Raw genomic sequence first — 5,966 nt, 5'->3', positions numbered from 1 at the left:
GGTGGTGTAATGTGTTGTTGTGGCGTGGCCTCGTTTGAAAGCGTCGTGAACGTTGTGTGGATGGATGAAAAGTTATATTTGCATAATTTTTTTCATTCAACGTTAGATATTTACACAGCTAAAAGCCATATTTATCATTACGAAAATTTGTTTTGTTACAGCGTTCACGAACGTTAGCTTCTCTTTGTCACAGCGTTTGTTCCTGAGACAGAAACAGGTCTCGAACAAAGTTCATTTTCTCCTAATTTGTGCGTCTGAAAAATGCCATTTTAGTGTCAAATTGTTCTGGAGATATGTGGCTTGTGAAAAAATGGGACATTGGTGACTACGGGGCAAAAGAATGGGTCATAGTCTGTGTTCTCGTTTACTTTTCACATTGAAATCAATACACTCAAGTTACTTCCAAAATGTAATACATCATAGATTACTAGTTACTGTCATTTGAGAGTAGTTATATTACAATATTACTGTCTATGAATTGTAATGCCTTACACTACTTTTGCGTTACTTTTGAGTTACTTTCACCAAAATAAAAGCGGAAGTTTGACTTGGCAGGTAGCTTGTGAATTTCACCACCAGATCAACAAAGTCTCCTCTTTATCCACTTTAATACATCAGAGATTATTCATAATATTTTGTATTATTAATCTGAATATGCAAAGTAATTAAAGCTAAAAAAACAGAGATGTAAAACATACAATAGGCAAGTAGGAGAAAATGAAAATACTCAATTAAAAGTACTTTACAGTTGTACTGAAGTACGGCATAGTTACTTTCCACGGCTGATAAAATGCAATGGTGTTTACGTGTAGCAAGACTCAACATTAATTCCCGACATGTTTCTATCTGTCAGCAGCTCGGACACACTGCTGTCCGCGCTGACGTACCGTCACCTGTTGGGACACAGATGTTGTCCGTACCGTCTCTGGTTCTGGCTCTGACCACGGGAACAGTGGCGGGACAGCTCGCTTCAACGCAGCGTAATAACACCTGAAAATAATAATCCATCTCGCAAATGTATCTGCCTCTGCAGTCATCTCAACCAGGGTTCAAAATGAACTTTTTCGTCCACCAGCCGAATGGATATTCAATGTTCAAATTTCACCAGCCACTCAATAGAGTACCATTGTTTTTTTGGCTGGTGAGTGTAGCAAATCTACCAGCCACTTGCATATTTTACCAGCATTTGGCTAGTAGATGGTGCTAATTTGGAACCCTGATCTCAACCATCGAATCCAGCAACAGAAAATAATATTATTTTTTTTTTCCTGTGAAGAAATATGTTGCGGTGTTGGTGAATTCTTAAAAAACACGAAACACCACTAAATGTTGCGTTAAAATGCGTTGTAACTCGCGTTACTGAGATTGTAACGGGTATATTATTACCGAAATGTAATTAGTAATGTGTTATATTACTGCGTTACAGCAAAAAAGAATACATTACTGTAATTGCGTTACTTTTGTAACACTGCTCAGGACCTGCCGCTAGGTCTCCTGAAGAGGCGTGGCACACAGTCAGGAAGTTACTCTCTGAGTTGTGGCGTCTTGGTTCTAAACATAGACAGTATATATAAGGGTTTCCTGTTTTCAAACATGACAGGGTGCGTGCGCATACCAGAGGCAGAAAGCCAGATTGGTGAGCTGGTCCGCTACTGCAACAACCTTAAGTATTTAAGCTTTCCTTATTGTTTGTATATAACAACTGACTCAATAAACGTGATTTTAGTTGGATCTGTTTGTCTGTCTTTAATTTTTCAGTGTTACTGTGATATATATGTATGGCTATAATTGTCATTTTAGGCTAATGTAATAGCCAATGTTAGCAGCAGGGTTACCCCTGAGTGTACCCCTATGGTTGGTTTATGCGTTAAAATAATGGCCAGGATTTCCGGGAAAAGGTACGATATGTGTGTCTCCATTTCAAAACATCACTGCAGGTTGACTGTTTTTAGCAGCAGAGGTTGATTGTGGGCGAGAGGGCGACAACACTGTCGTGGTTAGCTCGCCGAAACTCTACTGCCGCTGCCTCTGCAACGTTAGCTAATGTCCGCTAGCATATAGGCTAACTATAGCCAGTTAGCTTTGTGTGTAACGTAATATAAACCCACCTATCTCGTAGGAGCGAAGCTTAATATTTTATTCAATAACATTATGGTACAAAAGGAGCACTAACGCCACAGGTCTTATGTTGACAACGTGGACGCAGATATAAGAAACTCCGAAGGCAGTCGTAATATTTACCTAGCTAGCAGGCTAGGCTAACGCTGTTGAGCTAACGTTAGCAAAACATCGGCGTAGCTTTAGCTAGCAGTCTAAACTTACCTCGAATCCGGACCTTTAACTGTCTACGGTCTGGACTCGAGTACTACAGCCCTGACAGGTAGATATCACTTAGCTGAACAACTGAACCAGCTGCAGCTTTTCTGATTGATCCAATGGGAGCCTGACTCTTACATATGACCCCAATCTGCCCTTCTTATGGCTTGAAGCCATAACCTCCGCCGGTTTTTGGCAAAAGCATGCTTCCCCCCTAGGTATGTTAAACATCAGGCACCCATCACTGGCTCTGTTTGTACCTTTTACCATTCAACAACTCCTTGGCATTTTGACTTACGCTATGCTGCTACTACTACTAGCTACACGAAACACGTCTTCTTTCTGCCCCCGGTTGCGTGCGCAAGCAGTGATGACGTTGCCGAGAAATCCATGTATAAGAATGGACCAACAGATCCTGTTGCTCTGGATGGAGACCAGTGAAGGATATTAGAAGCACTTTTCCGGTGAGCGCTGAGCAACTGAGAGAGACGACGTAGATGTGACGTGAGCAACGTGTCTGAAAGTTGGAAGTCTTCTGGTAGCTGTGCCAAGAGAAATCTCAATCATTCCCAATCTAGCAGAGACGGAGAGCGTAGGTATATGTAAGGAGATAACATAGACACAGGCTAATTATTGATCACTAAAATGCTAGTTAACATTAGTAATTAAACTTAAACAGCTAATGTAAGTCCAAACTGCCTGCGAGCTTCTCCTGTACTATACGGTAATTCCTCTACTATGCGACAGTAAGTCGCGTGGTTATGACACAATCGTTAGCCTATTTTTATAAAAACGTCTGCTACGGAGCCATAACGTGAGGTACAAGGTAATGGAGCCTTTTATACATTGTCGTGTTTCTTTAGAAATAAACAACGGACAAATAGAGTCTTTAAACGCTTCAGATGTAAAGTTATTCTCTGTCAAAGTGACGTCAAAATGAATGGGAGTCAATGGGATGCTAACGGGAGGTGATGGCTTATTAGCATCAAAATGGCGCCATAGGAGGTTCGGGTTGTGAGGAGAAGCTGACCCCCTTGGTTCTAAAACGTCTCTGGTTATATCAGGACAACCTCTGAAACGTATTGTATTCATCATTACAGTCAACTAAATCCTTCACAAGGTCTACAATTAAAGTCAAGCTAGAGTTGAAACTAGACACAGAAAGACTAACTGTTAAGTTTCTAAAGTACAGTGGTGCTCATAAGTTTATGAACCCATGCTAAAGTTGACTAAAAAGAGGAATAAAAAAATTATATTTTGGAAATTGATCTTAATGCCTTAATTAAAAAAATGGGTAAAATCCAAACTTTAAGGACATCAATTTTCTTTGTGAATGAATAAAGTATCGTAAATAAATAAATGTTCTTCCTTAAAATACAGGGGGCATAAGTCAGTACACCCCTATGTTAAATTCCCATAGAGGCAGGCAGATTTTTATTTTTAAAGGCCAGTTATTTCATGGATCCAGGATACTATGCATCCTGATAAAGTTCCCTTGGCCTTTGGAATTAAAATAGCCCCACATCATCACATCCCCTTCACCATACCTAGAGATTGGCATGGGGTACTTTCCATAAAATCATCTCTCAATGCAAATCAAACCAGCTATTAGGCTAACTGACATAAAACCATGCCAATCTCTAGGTATGGTGAAGGGGATGTGATGATGTGGGGCTATTTTAACTCCAAAGGCCAAGGGAACTTTATCAGGATGCATAGTATCCTGGATAATATGCATCCTGATAGAGAAATGATTTTAAGTAGGAACATTTATTTAATTACGCTACATTATTCATTCACAAAGAAAAGTGGTGTCCTTAAAGTGCCCATATTGTGAAAAAATCACTTTTTCTGGGATTTGGGGTGTTATGTTGTGTCTCTGGTGCTTCCACACACATACAAACTTTGAAAAAAACCCATCCATGCTGTTTAGAGTGAGATACAGTTTCTGAATGTGTCCTGCCTTCAGTCTCTGGGTGAGCTGTTCAAAATCGGCACGGCTTGTGACGTCACAAGCCGAAACGAGCAGGCTAACCGCAACCATTAGCTCGTAGCGTTAGCGTTAGCATGCTAACGCTAATGCTAACGCTAGCATGCTACCTCATTCTCAATAGCAAAGCACTGCTACAACACACACAAGTTCACCATAATCTACAAAAGAACTACTTCCATGTGTGCCCTCATTTAGAAGTCTCCCAGCTAATCCTGCCTTGTAACTGACCCAAGTTGTAGAAACAGTCTTTCTTTTACTGTCTATGGAGCTAGCTAGCTGACATGATCTACATCTGAGCTACTGGGCATGTGCGGTGCAATCAAAGATCGTACAGAAGAAGAAGAAGAAAAGAGGTCTCACTCTGTAGCTAAAACAGAGACCAGGTGAAAAGAGGATCTGCAGCAGTGAGAGAGAGCGGTGCAGTACAACACGAATATGGTGTTTTTTGAAAATTAAACCATGTAAACCTATTCTGGTACAACCTTAAAATACAATTATGAACCTGAAAATGAGCAGAATATGGCTGCTTTAAAGATTTTTCCTCATTTTTTAAAATTAAGGCATTAAGATCAATTTCCAAAAGATGATTTTTTTTATTCCTCTTTTTAGTCAACTTTAGCATGGGTTCATAAACTTATGAGTGCCACTGTATGTTAGTATCTCTGAGTTGTACAAACGCCAAATTAAAGTGACAAATCTCAATTTTCACTGTGACTCTTTGTACCGATGGGATTTTTTCTCACAAAACTTTTGGAAACGTGTGAACAGTTTACAGCACGGAGGGTATAAGCTCCCACCGAGCCGAGTTCTGATCAGCAGCTGCTCGGTTTGCACGGATGTGAGAGCATTGTGCACATGCTGCTTTTTCACCCCAAGAGAGGGTGAAAATCGGAAGAAATTAACAGATGTGAACAACTCTCTCGTCAGGGTTTTTTGATAATGAGCGAAGAAAACATCGACATTAAATATAACAGTAAAGGCATGCGCTGAAATGATGTTCTATAGTTCAAAGCGTAATGAGATGAGACGATTGTACAATGAAATCTGTCATTGTAGAAACCATTTGCAAAGTAAGAAGAGTCCTTAAATACAATAAAAAATTTTTTTTTTTTAAGTAAACTGGACAACAATTTGGTTTAAGTCAACTAGAGAAAAATTAAGCAAAGTAATTAGAAAAGTCTTTTTGTGCTTGAATACATTTTAAAAAGGAGATTTCACAGAAGTGTGAAAATCTTGCAAGTTCACCTCACAGATTTAGCCTACAAAATTATTTTAAAAAAACACAATGTTTTCACTTTAAAAACACCTACATCTGGTGACTTCCATCTCTTACCTTAGCCGACAAACGTGTTTACAGCTTCAGGTCGATTCAAAAAGAAATGACAACAAAAAAAACGAAAGAAACAGAAAAAGTTTGATCCACTGAGAGCTGAAGGAGAGGAGAGGGACTGAGAGCGTGACGCTCCGTCTGCCTTTATGACCAACCTTGCCTCGCAGAGACGGTGATGTCACAGCATGATGTCACAAGGTGAGTCGCATGAGGAAGTGGCATATATGGGCGACACTCAAACACGCGCACACACACACACACACACACACACACACACACACACACACACTCAAACACACACGCAGATTTAGACTGTAAGGGCAACAG

The 5,966-nt window shown here is 40.0% G+C and overlaps 1 protein-coding gene across 3 annotated transcripts in view; it reads right to left on the bottom strand.

The window, feature by feature from the left end:
* pak1 (p21 protein (Cdc42/Rac)-activated kinase 1) overlaps window positions 1-5,750 on the bottom strand; it is a 66,848-nt gene extending 61,098 nt beyond the window's left edge. The window contains exon 1 of one of the 3 annotated variants that reach the window (XM_036001405.1): window positions 5,643-5,750. The gene's annotated coding sequence lies outside the window, so the exon portion shown is untranslated. Of the gene's footprint in view, window positions 1-1,989; window positions 2,000-5,642 lie in introns of those variants that run through there. The other 2 variants (XM_036001407.1, XM_036001406.1) reach the window with 2 other exon arrangements.
* Window positions 5,751-5,966: the final 216 nt, after the last annotated feature.

The sequence above is a fragment of the Sander lucioperca genome, chromosome 5 (assembly GCF_008315115.2).
Source record: "Sander lucioperca isolate FBNREF2018 chromosome 5, SLUC_FBN_1.2, whole genome shotgun sequence".
NCBI classification, from domain to species: domain Eukaryota; kingdom Metazoa; phylum Chordata; class Actinopteri; order Perciformes; family Percidae; genus Sander; species Sander lucioperca.
This window is presented reverse-complemented; position numbering and strand designations above follow the sequence as displayed.